Here is a 13191-nt window from a genome sequence, read left to right as displayed (position 1 = left end):
CACAAGTGCAAAATGCTTCTATTCGAAAGAAATTAATCCAAATGGAGACAAGGGAAATTTTCTAATTGGAGATAAACAGTGTGAGTGAAACCGCGACGGAAGGTTTCCAAAATCTTGTTGAGTTGCACTTGAGTGCAGGATTTGTTCTTATTCCTGGTCTTTTCTCCTTTCCTATCTAAAACAATAAGAAAATCTCTCCAAAAAAATAATTTCCGGGGTTTCCAATTGAAGCATTTGCAGACACTTCAGAAAAACCCTTTTTGTTCACAAAATAGGTAATTATTTCATTTGAAAACTTCACGTACTGTTAACAATGAAGGTTATCACTTAATTTAACTAAAATCAGCCAGAAATATGACATAAATATTAAACAAAACGAATAAACAACAATCACCTCATTGTTTTTTTCATTGGAAAACATGGCCAATCGATGAAAAATTCGATGGTGAAAAGGTACACTTTTAATTTTTCCGAGAAATTAACAAATTAAAATTTGTGAATATGAATGGATTTTCGCTTTATTTGAAGCAAAATTAACTATATAATGAAACTATAGTATAGAAAATATATAAATATAATAATTTAGTACTGTATTTATCATGAAAATAATGACGTTTCCATTTGGAATAGAGAAAAATTTCCATTTGGAGCAGGTTTTGAATTAGCTTAATTTACTCTACTCGTGCTAAAATATTCTAAAACCTACTTTTTATAAGTATATTTCTTATTTCGGAATGGTATTTAAAATTTAATCGGTAGTAAGGTGGTATGTATCCAAAAAGCATGCGAAAATTTAATACACGGATAACTCTTTCTCATGAGTTCGGGCACTCCGCAAAGCCGAGACGCTTTGCCATCTCTTTTTTTTTTCAAGAAACAAACAGCTAAAAAATTCTGCATTCCCCAGATAATAATTTACACAATGCACCGATTCACCAGTTTTGATAAATTATGTCACAATGTTTGCCTCCGTGTGTCTGACTTACCAAAGGAATATAAATTGATAGAATATAGGGATCTAAAAGGCAACCAAAAGAAAATAGGAGATAAATAGTGTAATGCTTAGAGGAGTAACAGAAAATTCGCGTTTTTGCTTATTTTTCGCTATTTTAAATTTAAATAAATACAATTTAATATTACTTCTTATAGTAAAATAAAGTTCAATAAATTCTCTTCACATATAAATATAATTATATTTATAATTATGTTATAATAATATAATTATAATATAATAATAATGAAAATGATTCATTATATTCTGAAAACCCAATAAAATTAGCTTATTTTTAAGATTTTGAGATCTTTGTGAATATGGTTAAACCTCTACTCTTGTGATTAGAATATAAAAAAATCATAGTTGAGTAGAAGGATTATAATATTCTCTTTTTGATTATACACTGAGAAAAAAAGAGGGTGCGATTAACTTTTTTTCCTCATAACTTTAACACTTTAGGTGTAAAAATATATTAACATTTTTTAATGTTAATTTTACACCTTTTTAAGGATAAAATTACCATAAAAAAGGGTAACTTTAACGCCCAATACACGTAAAAAGGGTAATATTTACACCGATTTTGGATCAATACTGCAGGGTAAAATTAACATTTCCGGAATTTTATTTTAACTTTTTCGGATTTTTCTCAGTGAAGATAAGATTTTTAAACAAAAGATAAGAGAAACTTGAGCTAATATTCTTGTAAATTTTTACACCCTCGAATATGTTGTCAGGACATCGCAACAAACTAATCTTTTATTCAATTTACAAAAAAAAATTGCAAATTTGCAGAATTACAGTATAAAATTTATGTCCTGCGCTAATAACATGTAGAATTGCAATAGGTCATTGGCAAAGATTTGAATCTATAAACCAACAAATCACTTCCTGATCACTTCGTCATCAACTTGCTATTACAATTCAATCTGTTTGCTGGTGCGTGTGCCATTTAATTTGAGTATAACGCGATTATACGTTTAGCTCCATGCATAATGCATAGAACCTATAGAACGAACCCATAGAACCAATGAAGGGGTTCAGTGGAGGTATAAATACAAAACAGTAATATGTGGCATTGGTTTATTTGAGGATGGTACAAGGCTGGTAATGAGAGAACATAATGAGAGAACAACATTATTGTGGTTTGACTAAGAGAGGGTATATATGATATAGATATGGTTTAAAATCCTTCTATGATTAATCGTTTTGAGTAAGATTTTTTCCCAAATTGGGCCGAAAGTACGGATAATATTTTATTATAACTGTAATAAAAATACTCTAAAAAGGAGTCTGAAACATCTTTATAATAATAAAATAGGTGAGATTTTTAAGAATCCCACCTAATATTATACGGAAGTCCTACTACCCCACCTTATCATCTTCCTACTTGTATTGTGGTTATTAAATGAATTAGGTATAAAGGGTATTTTGGTGTCGTAACGTAACTAACGTAAATAGTATAATAGAACAACTAGAAATGATTTTGGTGTGGGGAGCGCATGTGTGTTGTATATATGTATTGGTAGATGATGATTTCAATAATGCTCTGGGGGGCCTTTGGGGAGATGCTGCGATTTATAACAAGCGACAGCAATTGATTATTCACGGTGTGCATTAGCCTAGGGAGCGCGTCGTGTGCAACAGCTAATACTAATTCTCAAATTAGTATGTGTCCAGCAAGGTCCAATTTTGCCATCAATTATTGTGGCAACGATCTATCTGCCATCGCGTTTGCATTAGGTATCCAAAGAGTGCACCATTTAGTTCAAACCATCAGTTTCTCTATTGCGCGCGAAAATTACATCGAAGCTTTCTCTATACCATTTGTGTGTTCTTCAGCATTTGCAGCCCTTGTCTCAACTATATTATCATCAATGGAGGGTCTTTGTGATGAATTTCTGTCCAAAACTCAAATTTGTAATATCGTCCCATTCCATCCACAAAATCACCTCGCGTAGAACACCCGAAGGGTACTGGAATTGTGATGTAGAACTCATTAAACTTAGGGGCACCATTGTGCTGATAGAGGGTTGCGCGAGAAGGATGGCATGGGAATTTATTGTCGGACATCGTATACTTCTCAATTTTGTCCCCACACGCACAGCCAGTTATTAATGGCTTGGATACCGTACCAGAAAATGGGGGTAAAACAGCTAATGCCCATCGAAAAATGTATATCACCGGAATGACAAACGGGATGAAGATATGACTAAAATTTTCTGTTGAAATTCGTTTTATTCATATTTTCACACAAAAGCAAACTTCTCAATAACTTTATGAACCAGTTGGTACCACTAATTATTTCCGTATCAACTGAGCTTGCCCACCAAAAATAGTGCTAACGGCTAAGGAAATTCCCACTCTTAAACTTTTAGTATTTGTTACTCTTTTAGCTTTTCGTCTCTTACGACTATAAATCTAAAGGCATAATAATTTTATTAGTTTGGAAAATCAATATTTATCACAATTGCTTGCCACCATGTCATAGTATAGAGTTTATAGGCATATATGTAGATCTAAAATTTATTGCATTATTCTTGACTAACAGGATATATTTTTACAAAGAAATCATTCTTAGTTATAATGAAAAAGAGATGGCAAAGCGTCCTAGCTTTGCGGAATGCTCGAACTCACGAGATAGGGCTCACCGTGAATTAGTTTTTTTTGCATAATCTTTTGGTATCACTGATCTACTAGAGATCAAATTGATTCACAAATCACAAAAGCTTTTGAAAATAAAAAAAACGGTACTTAACCGGTTCATTACTGATGAAGACTGATGCAGCCACGTTAGAAATTGCAATACCTTTCCAAAAAATCGAAATTTAACCAAATCGGTTGAAAAACGAGCCTTCCAAAGTGGTTGACCTTTGACCTTCAATAATTCAAAATGGCGATTTTCCGGTCATAGGTATGTTTGGGCGAAATGTTCGCCTAGAGTAGCTCTCAAACATATCCAAAAGTCAATGAAAAGCTTGGGCCAATTTTGAAATAAACCGAAAAAACATTATTTTTAGGGAATTTTAATTATTGGGGATGTAAAATTATGCAAAAATCGGTACTTAACCGGTTCATTACCGATGAAGACCGATTCAGCCGCGTTAGAAATTGCAATACCTTTTCAAAAAATCCAAATTTAACCAAATGAGCCTTCCAAAGTGATTGACATTTGACCTTCAATAATTCAAAATGGCGAATTTTCCGGTCATAGGTATGTTTGGGCGAAATTTTCGCCTGGACTAGCTCTAAAACAGAGGTGTGCAAGAAACCGTTAAAACCGAATTAACGTCAAAATAAGTTTGTTATACAGTAGACTCTCTCTCAAATGGGCATTTGGGGCGAATTGTCATCCGGTTTAGAGATAGATTTCGGCGTCAAAGCCTTTGTAAATTCTACAAAAAGCGCTCAATTATAAAGGATCACGATAAAATAGGAAGAACTACAGCGAATTTGAGCAAATTACCTTCATAATTAAACGTGAAAATTGTCAATAAAATTTTTCGCCCGATTGAAAAAGGGCCGATTGAGTGAGAGTTTACTGTAGTAGCGTTTTGACCATTGCATTGACGTACATGTTTCATTTGACGTTAATTCGGTTTCAACGGTTTCTTGCACACCTCTGCTCTAAAACATATCCGAAAATCACTGAAAAAGCTTTGGCCAATTTTGAGAAAAACCAAAAAACATGGTTTTTGAAGGGGACGGAGGGGGGAAGGGGAAAAACAAACTTCGTGGGACTTTGTTTTCTTTATTGGGGGTCATCGAAGACTGGAAGTTGATATCTCTTACCGTTTAAGTTCCAGAACAGAGACAAGTTGAAAAAAAGTCGATTATATAACTGCTTTCTCTTTGAGTTCGAACAATATATAATATACAGGAAAAGTTTACATAACAGTATTTTGTAAGCTTTTTCAGAATATCTAACATTTTTTTTTCTAAATCACAGTGTAACAATTCATTATCCAGAGAATTAAGCAAATAAGCGACATTCTTCAAAATTAAAATTTATCTCAGTTGTTTGAGATAGACCACCCGTTACCTTCATCATCCTTCATCGTCAAAATAAAATATGTACACTCACCAACAAATAACTAATGACAACATAGGATCTTAATTTTATTATATGCGTGAACATCCACCCCCGCATTTCATGTTCCTGTGACCCCCATTTGTTGGAGGATTCATCCTCCGCTGAGGCGAGATGATTACTTTTCGTCAAAATATTGTAACATGTAACCTCATAAAACTTTGCGCAAAACAACAGCAATAATGCGATATAATTAATTTTAATTAATTCACTTTTCACGCAGTGCGTTTGTTGGTAATAGAACAAGGAGGTGAGAAGTCCCATTCATTGTGCTATAGCGTATACTTTTGAATGTTATTACGTTCATCCAAGAGTATGAGTACAAACTTGAACTTTGTCTTATTACAACTTCTCATAACAGAGATATTTTCAGTACACGAGATGGCCTAAATTAAATCTTTAATGCCGCCAGTAGAAATATGACGATTTAGTTATGAGAATAGTAACTCTTTTCTTGGTGTATGGTATTTATTAAGCAAATTAGAATAGAATTGGGCATTTAACCGAATATATATTAATAAATTCAAACGTAAATTCGACACTTAAATTATTACCTGCAACCGTCATAGACACGCAGATATTATTATTATTTAGTTAGACCCGTTTTTGTGACGATCCATGTTTATTGATATTTAAAATGTAATATCTTTCTCTTCATTTCAATTTTTTATTGATTATTTGTGTCAGTAGAAACTAAAAGATTTCTTGGAAACGTTTAACTTAAAATTAATTTGTAATATTGATTATTTTTCTTTTGCTTCAATTTTTGGATATTTCTTTAGTAATCTAACATGACTTATAAATATATTCAAAGAAAGTAGGTAGATATTTATGAAAAAAGTTTTATAAAGCTTCTAAATCTAAATCTATAAGCTTTTTTAAATGTGTGTATGATATCTCTATTACGTCTATTACCCAATGCTTGTTGTTTTACATGTTTTGATATTGGTGCCGTTGCCCTTTATGGCCACGTCAAACTAATAGCTAAGGTCACAATGTAAGCAAAAAGCAAATGGAGTCGTTGTTATAAATGATTATTTTGCCTTAATAATAATATTCAGTATCATGTACATATGAATGTATATTCACCCCCACCTCAACTCATCTTTAACTTTAGAAGTTAAGACATTCAACACATGCTTCTCTTGGGAAACTAAAGTCTAACAGTGTGATAATTTTTAGAATATGTAGGGGAAAGTACTGTCCCTTCGAACGTTCATGCCTTCGAAAAACGTGAATTTCTTTTGTTTTCCGTGAGAAATTTACAATTTACACCAAATTATCACGGAATTATCAACAAATTATGATAAGCCAACAAATATTTAATAGAAATGTATAAGTCTCTCAGGAAAACTATAAAAGAAAATTTACATTGTTCGAAGGCACGAACGTTCGAAGGGAGAGTACTTTCCCCTATATAATACACAAAAACGAGGGTAGCTGGGAAATTGAGTTAAAAGAATGTAAGGATATTGGATGGAATCCGGAGTAATCCCACTTGTAGAGAATTTATCATAGCCATTAATTTTATAGGACACTATACTAAAAATCGTTGAGATAAATAATACATATATAATATTATTTTCGTTTTATATGTTGTTCGATGTACTATATTTATTCGAAAATTATTTTATTTGATGCAATATGCAAATAAATATGCCATAGCCATTTAGAGAAGCGTCTCCATAGTAGGAGAAAGTCCTCATGCTTTGCACGGTCCCAAGCTTTATAATGACTAAAGTTTTCCTATGTTTTTCAACAAATGTGATCACACCCATATTTTAAAACCAATCTTGAAATTCTAAACAGAAGCTATTTTATTGAATTTTCCCAATCTAATGGATCATTTATCCTTACTATCCAATTAAATCAACTTACTGGATCTCTGAGAGAAGTAATTTGAATATATCGAAAAATTGAGGGATTGCATTTCTTTCTCTATGAAATATATACAATGCCCGCTCTCTAATCCGGATCGGCATAATCCGGACGAGTTCTCGACGGTTACATATAAAATAATTTTGAGGTTATGTATGCATGTCTGTTCACCAATGAAAATGAATTATCCTGTGATGTTTTTGTTTAATAAATGAAGTATAATAGCATAGAATTCTTTAATTATGTCTTTTTAATCTTTTTTTTTAAACTTTTATACTAATTCTACAAAAAAATCTTGTATTATATTTTCGAGACGTTGAACAAATTCAAAAAAATACATCTGGATAACGAAGTGGATATCTGTCATATTGTCTCCCAATCAGCCGATTTACATAGCGGGCATTGTATGTAATAAAAGTACTTACAGAGTTGCAAGTACTACATTTTTTTTATTTCTCTGATACCGGTTTAATAGTGTCACTAATTATAGTGGGTGTCAATAGTTTGTTGCCTAATGTATATTTGAGAAACTGAATGGAAAAAATTATAGAAAAACTACATTTCCAATTTTTTTTTGCAAATGAGTTTCCTGTAATCCGTAAATCTTATTTATATTAAAAAATTAAATATTTTCTTTCATATAAAAATATTGTTTTATAAAAAAAACTATTTCTGTTCCGGCAATATTTCCGGACGATTTTACATCTTTTAACTTGACATGTTTAACCTAAACTATAAATTAACAAAAAATACAATATTTCTTGTTATTTATCATCACTTTTATATGAGTATATTTAACATTGAAAAGTTTGGAAATGTACAAACTTACCATTTGCCTCTCAAATGACATAAACTCAAAGTATAACCGGTTTGCATTAAGTTGGTTGCATGTTTTGACCATTTTGAATTACTTTGTCAAATGAGGCAACAAACTTTTGATTCCTCAAAAGTGATCAACTTTTGGAAAACAATTATTTTTTATATGAAATAAAATTATTTAATTTTTTTAATATATAGATAAGATCTACGGATTACAGGGAATACATTTGCAAAAAAAATGGAAATGTAATTTTTTCTATAATTTCCCCCCTTAGTTTGTCAAATATACATTAGGCAACAAACTATTGACACTCACTGTATATGCTATTATTGATGAATCGTTATTGAAATTTCTGTACTGTATACCAAATTGAAAAAATGGCATTGGCATAAGGTAGCATTTGGTATTAGAAATTTTTTTTATAATTTATAACATAATATAGAAACTATTTGGTAAGAATTACTTTCTCTCATTAAAAGCAATGATAATTATATACTCTTCGGTGTTAAAAACTGTACTTGGGTTTCATCGTGAAAATCTAGGGGTGAATAAGTACAGTAACGGAAAACAGGGAGCAATTCTCGAGAATAACAAGAGGAGCAGAAAATTACAAATGGGTCTCTAGGGAAACACCGAAAAGTCTTTAAGTGTTTGCGAATTGTTTGCGTCTTATTCACTGCACTTCTCCAAGTAGATTTTAAGACGAGAGAGGCTGGTGTTAACTGAGAATCCCCACATAAATTGTATTTATTATTGTTGTTGGAAAATAGGGAAAACAGGGACAAGACACAATAAGCATATCCTCGACATATACCCTTAAATTCACATTCTATCCCATGAGCATGATGGAGTTGCTGCTATTCGTTGTTATCCTTGTTATCACATGAAGTACTATTTTTCACTAAATAATTAGTGAGTAAATCCAAGAACATACCAATTAACACGAATATATTGATATATTTATATGAAGATTTGTTCATGAGAACGTAATTTGCTGGTGATATATTTGAATTATATTCTTGTTGAGGTTAGTTATTAAATTTGTAAGATTACTCACTAAATCTTATTTAATATTAAATGAAATTATTGACAACGTCAACTATTCGGTGTGATTCTTACATAATCACACCTATTGTAATTTCCAGTTTAGTTGACTTTCCAGTCTGATATACGCAGAGTATATTTTTGGATGATGTCGAAAATGAATGGTGCTAATTTCGGAAATTTTCGAGTTTTGAAATATTTTGAAAAACGTGTAAAAAATCGTTTCCTTTAAAATAATAGAACTCGCAATCTGACAAAGTCCTTTTTTATTATTTTAGGTTCATTTTGTATAGCTATTTGAATAGATCAGTTAAAAAAATAATTACTGAGGAGTTATCTTAGTTTTTGAGATATTATAATTTAAAGATTTTGACATTGGTTTTTCTCAGAATTTGACTAAACTTATTCGAAAGTTTAATTTTTATACTGTAGAGCTGTTTGTGTAGATCAATAAAAAAAAATTCCTTAACGATTAATTTACGAGATATTGCTATTCGAAATTTAATAAGTATACGTAAAACTTTCAGATGTCAATAAGATATAGCTAATTTAATTTTCCATATAGATCTTCGTTGACCACGAAATTTTTCATAAAAGTTCGAAGACCACGGAATATTTTTGAGGAAGAAAGGATGCTATTGATTGGGACCTTTATTTCTAATAGTTTTTCAGATCTTAATGCATTTCTTATGCGATTTTCCTCATTTTCAAGTAAGATTTTGCATAATTTGAGCCTCTAGGTTTTGAGGGCGCGAAACGAAACTAATTTGTTAATAGGTCTACTGCCCTGCAAATGTTAGCAGGTCGTCAGTATAATTTATGGCTTAACTCTCATTTCCGTGACAATCAACGTAAGAGCATTCAAAATTCACAAACGTTGACGAAAAACTTTAAAGTCGATTATCTCTGAAGTTATGAGAGATAGAAATCTCAAACTTAACGTCCCATAAAAGCCTTATGGCCTTATGGTGAGGAACGTAGCCGTTCGTGAGGAGCTAAGAGTCGAAGAATTGTTTCATATAGTTTAGAAATCATAACTTCGATGGTATGGTCATGTTCAGCGTATAAATCAGGATAAATTCCCCAGAAAAGCTATGCAAATTTGAGGCGTCGACCTCGGGACAGACCTATAGGACAAGGTGACTGAATCAAATTCAGGATCTTGCCTTGGAGCTCCTTGGGATTGATTGCAAATATCTTCCTGAAGTGGCGGAGGATTGACTGGCGTGGGCTGCTAAACTTGCTTGCTAGCGCTATGCAGAATATCTTTAATTATTGAAAAATATACACATAATAAAAATTAACATACCAACGCAACGGTATAACTAATAAACATAATAAATAAAACAAATACTTAAATTTTAAAAATTATCTTGCGAACATTCTGGTCATGGACAAATTGCCCGTGTATACATCAAACTATCTAACTTATATCTTTGGAAATGAAGAAAATAATTTATCTTTAAGTTTAAAAGTATACAAAATTTGGTAATTTTTGAAAACAAAAAAACAGTAAAGTCAAATAATAATTAAGATTCGACAAAAAGATTAAGCCAACTTTAAAACTGAGAGAGCAAGAGACTTTAGAATGGAAAGTATAATATAGAAGGACAAATGGGTTTCATTTTAGAGAGGAAACATGGGGAAAATCTATTATTTAAACGAATCGTGTGTGATGCAGTGCTTCTTGTTCACTTTGGACTTTTGATTTGATTTGTGTGACTCGGAACATAAACTTTGTTCAGATTCTTCAGTTGTTCTTACAGTCATTGTCCATCTTCTGTGAGTGAGCTTGGTGTCTCCTTAATTCAATATTACATTCCAAAAGCGTAAATATAAAGAAACTATAATATACATTACCTAGTACTTTTTTGAAATGGTCGAGGGGTTGGTTAATAAGTCGAATTTTGAAGACTAAGCCTTAATACATTTAAATATTTGTTAAAGTTTTCGCGGTGCAAAGTAATTAGTTAGTGAGATTATTTTAATTTGTGAGATAATAGTTTTCTTTTGGCCAGTTTTTCCAAATTATATTGGTAAAAGATTTGTCGTAAGTAAATTAGCAAATTAGTAAATTTGGTAAATAAAAAAATCTAATTGGAAAATAAATTACCAATTGTGGTAAGTGAAAAATAAAAATGCTTCCTAACTCATCAATTTATCCTTTGCCTTAACATTTCACTATATACCAATTTTCATTTTTTCTTATCATTTTTACCAAAATACTAATCTGCTGCAACCTAATATTAATATTAACTAATAAGTTGAATGAAAACAAATATAATTAAATAATATGAAGTAAGTACTTTGATAAAATTTATGTATGACTAATGCTAAAATCTTATGGAAATCATATTTTCTAAATGTTCAAAAAATATTACAACAATATTTTATTTACAAAGTAAAAACTACAAATATTATTAATGATAGCACAACATCCCAGTGACAAACCAAACCTAATTAAGGGCAATTTGCATATAATTAGAAACGACTGGGGACCTACTCTGAGCTTTGCAGAAAAAACTAATTTCAAATATAAAACCGATAAAACGGTAAAAATTTCGATTTTTAATGGTCTGGCAAAGAAGCAAAGTATTTTTAGCTAAACCTTATTCTTGCGTAGGTTTTAAATTTTACATAAACAAAATATTCCCAAATGCACCACAAAAAGCAGTAATTTGAAAATTTACTAATTTTAGCTGAGATTTTTTACAATCACCATTTTTTGTGGTCCGAGGTGAAAAGCGACCTCGTTAGATCGCGCCCAAACTTTGTATAAACACGTTTTTATACTTCTAGATCACGAATATAATGTATGCTAAAAGTCGATTTTTCGTGGACGTCCTGTTAGCCCCGTTCGTCCGTCGTATAAGCACTTCTGGACAGGAGAGAGAACGGTGAGAGATATCGACGGGCGGTTTTCGGTAAAAGTCAAATGTTGATGGGTGGTTAGATGCAGGTGATGTTAGATCCACCCCCAACTCTCGTTCCGCCATTTTGGAACAACCCCAAATTTTGTTTTCTTAATAAATCAGCCTCTATGGCATGGATCGGTCTCAAATTTTATTATGTTATAGCTGGGGCCTAAGCGCATAAGAGCTTTTGTTAAAAAATTATTTAAGTCCGTCCAACCTCCCTGACCCGAGCTATAAGGGGTTCAAATATTTAATTTTCAAATGGCCTTATCTCCGGTTCTAATTGTAAGAATTTGAAAAATTTTGTTCTTTTGGAAAACTCTCGTGGAATACTACAACACCGCAACTATACATCCGATTTAATCGAAAATCCAATTAATTACCTTTAAATATTTCTGCGTCTTCCCTAGTTTTTCGTCTTTATATATCAGTTTGTATTTTCAATCGGTGAAAAACGATTTGATTCTGAAAAATTAAGTCGATGATGAAATGAGCAATTTCGAGTTACGGAAAGAGTAGGGGAGACTGGGGTAAAACTTGTCAAAACGCATAATTAATTCTTTCACGAACTCTGAGAAAACCTTAACGTTTTATAATGAGGATATTCTTATAGGAAAATTACTTCTCTACAACATTGCAAAAGACTATTTTCCTCTATCTCGAAAGAAATGTGATTCTCGAATTATTTTCTAAAAGTCGATTTTGTGGAGATTCTCAAAATTGCTGGGGCAAATTTTGTCAGTCTTTGGATAATTTGTGATGTTTTATTCTCGCAAAGTTAGGTTTTTCAGGACAATCTGTCCTTCCGGTGAGCGTCGGAATTTGTTGATCAAATCAGGAAGGACAGATTGTCCTGAAAAACCTAACTCAGTTACACCACCGTCGGCTATCCCTTTAGACCATTACTCTCGCAAACATTAAAAATATCAAATAGAGATATTTTTATAGGAAATTTATTCTTCTACAACTTTGTCGAAGATAATTTGTCTCTATCTTAACGAGAAATGTGCTTAAATTGAGCTAATCATATTGATATTTTCTGTAAAGGTGTCTATGTCTACACATTGAGAACAATTTTCGTCAAAAATTGCTTTTTTGAAGGAAATTGGATGCAGTGCTGTAAGCAGAAACGTCAAAATTCTGCCAAAAATGCAATTTTTGACGAAAATTTCTCCCAATGTGTAGAGACCTTAAGCCAAATATTCCAAAAATAGGGCTCAAAACTTCATCATTTTTTATTTTACATATTCCTTCTTCGAATCCCTTGAAACTTTGTAAGTTTAATAAGGTTCATGAAGGCTATCTATAATAAAAGATTTCAAGCCTCAGTCTCTTTTATTTTAGAAAATAGTGAATATTGAAATTTTCGTTTTGATAAATTTTGCCCCAGTCTCCCTTAACACATTCTTACTGAAAATTTTGTTGACGCTGGTGCTTACTTGTGAAAAACTGG

This window comes from Phlebotomus papatasi, chromosome 2, assembly GCF_024763615.1.
Source record: "Phlebotomus papatasi isolate M1 chromosome 2, Ppap_2.1, whole genome shotgun sequence".
Lineage (NCBI taxonomy): Eukaryota > Metazoa > Arthropoda > Insecta > Diptera > Psychodidae > Phlebotomus > Phlebotomus papatasi.
This window is presented reverse-complemented; position numbering follows the sequence as displayed.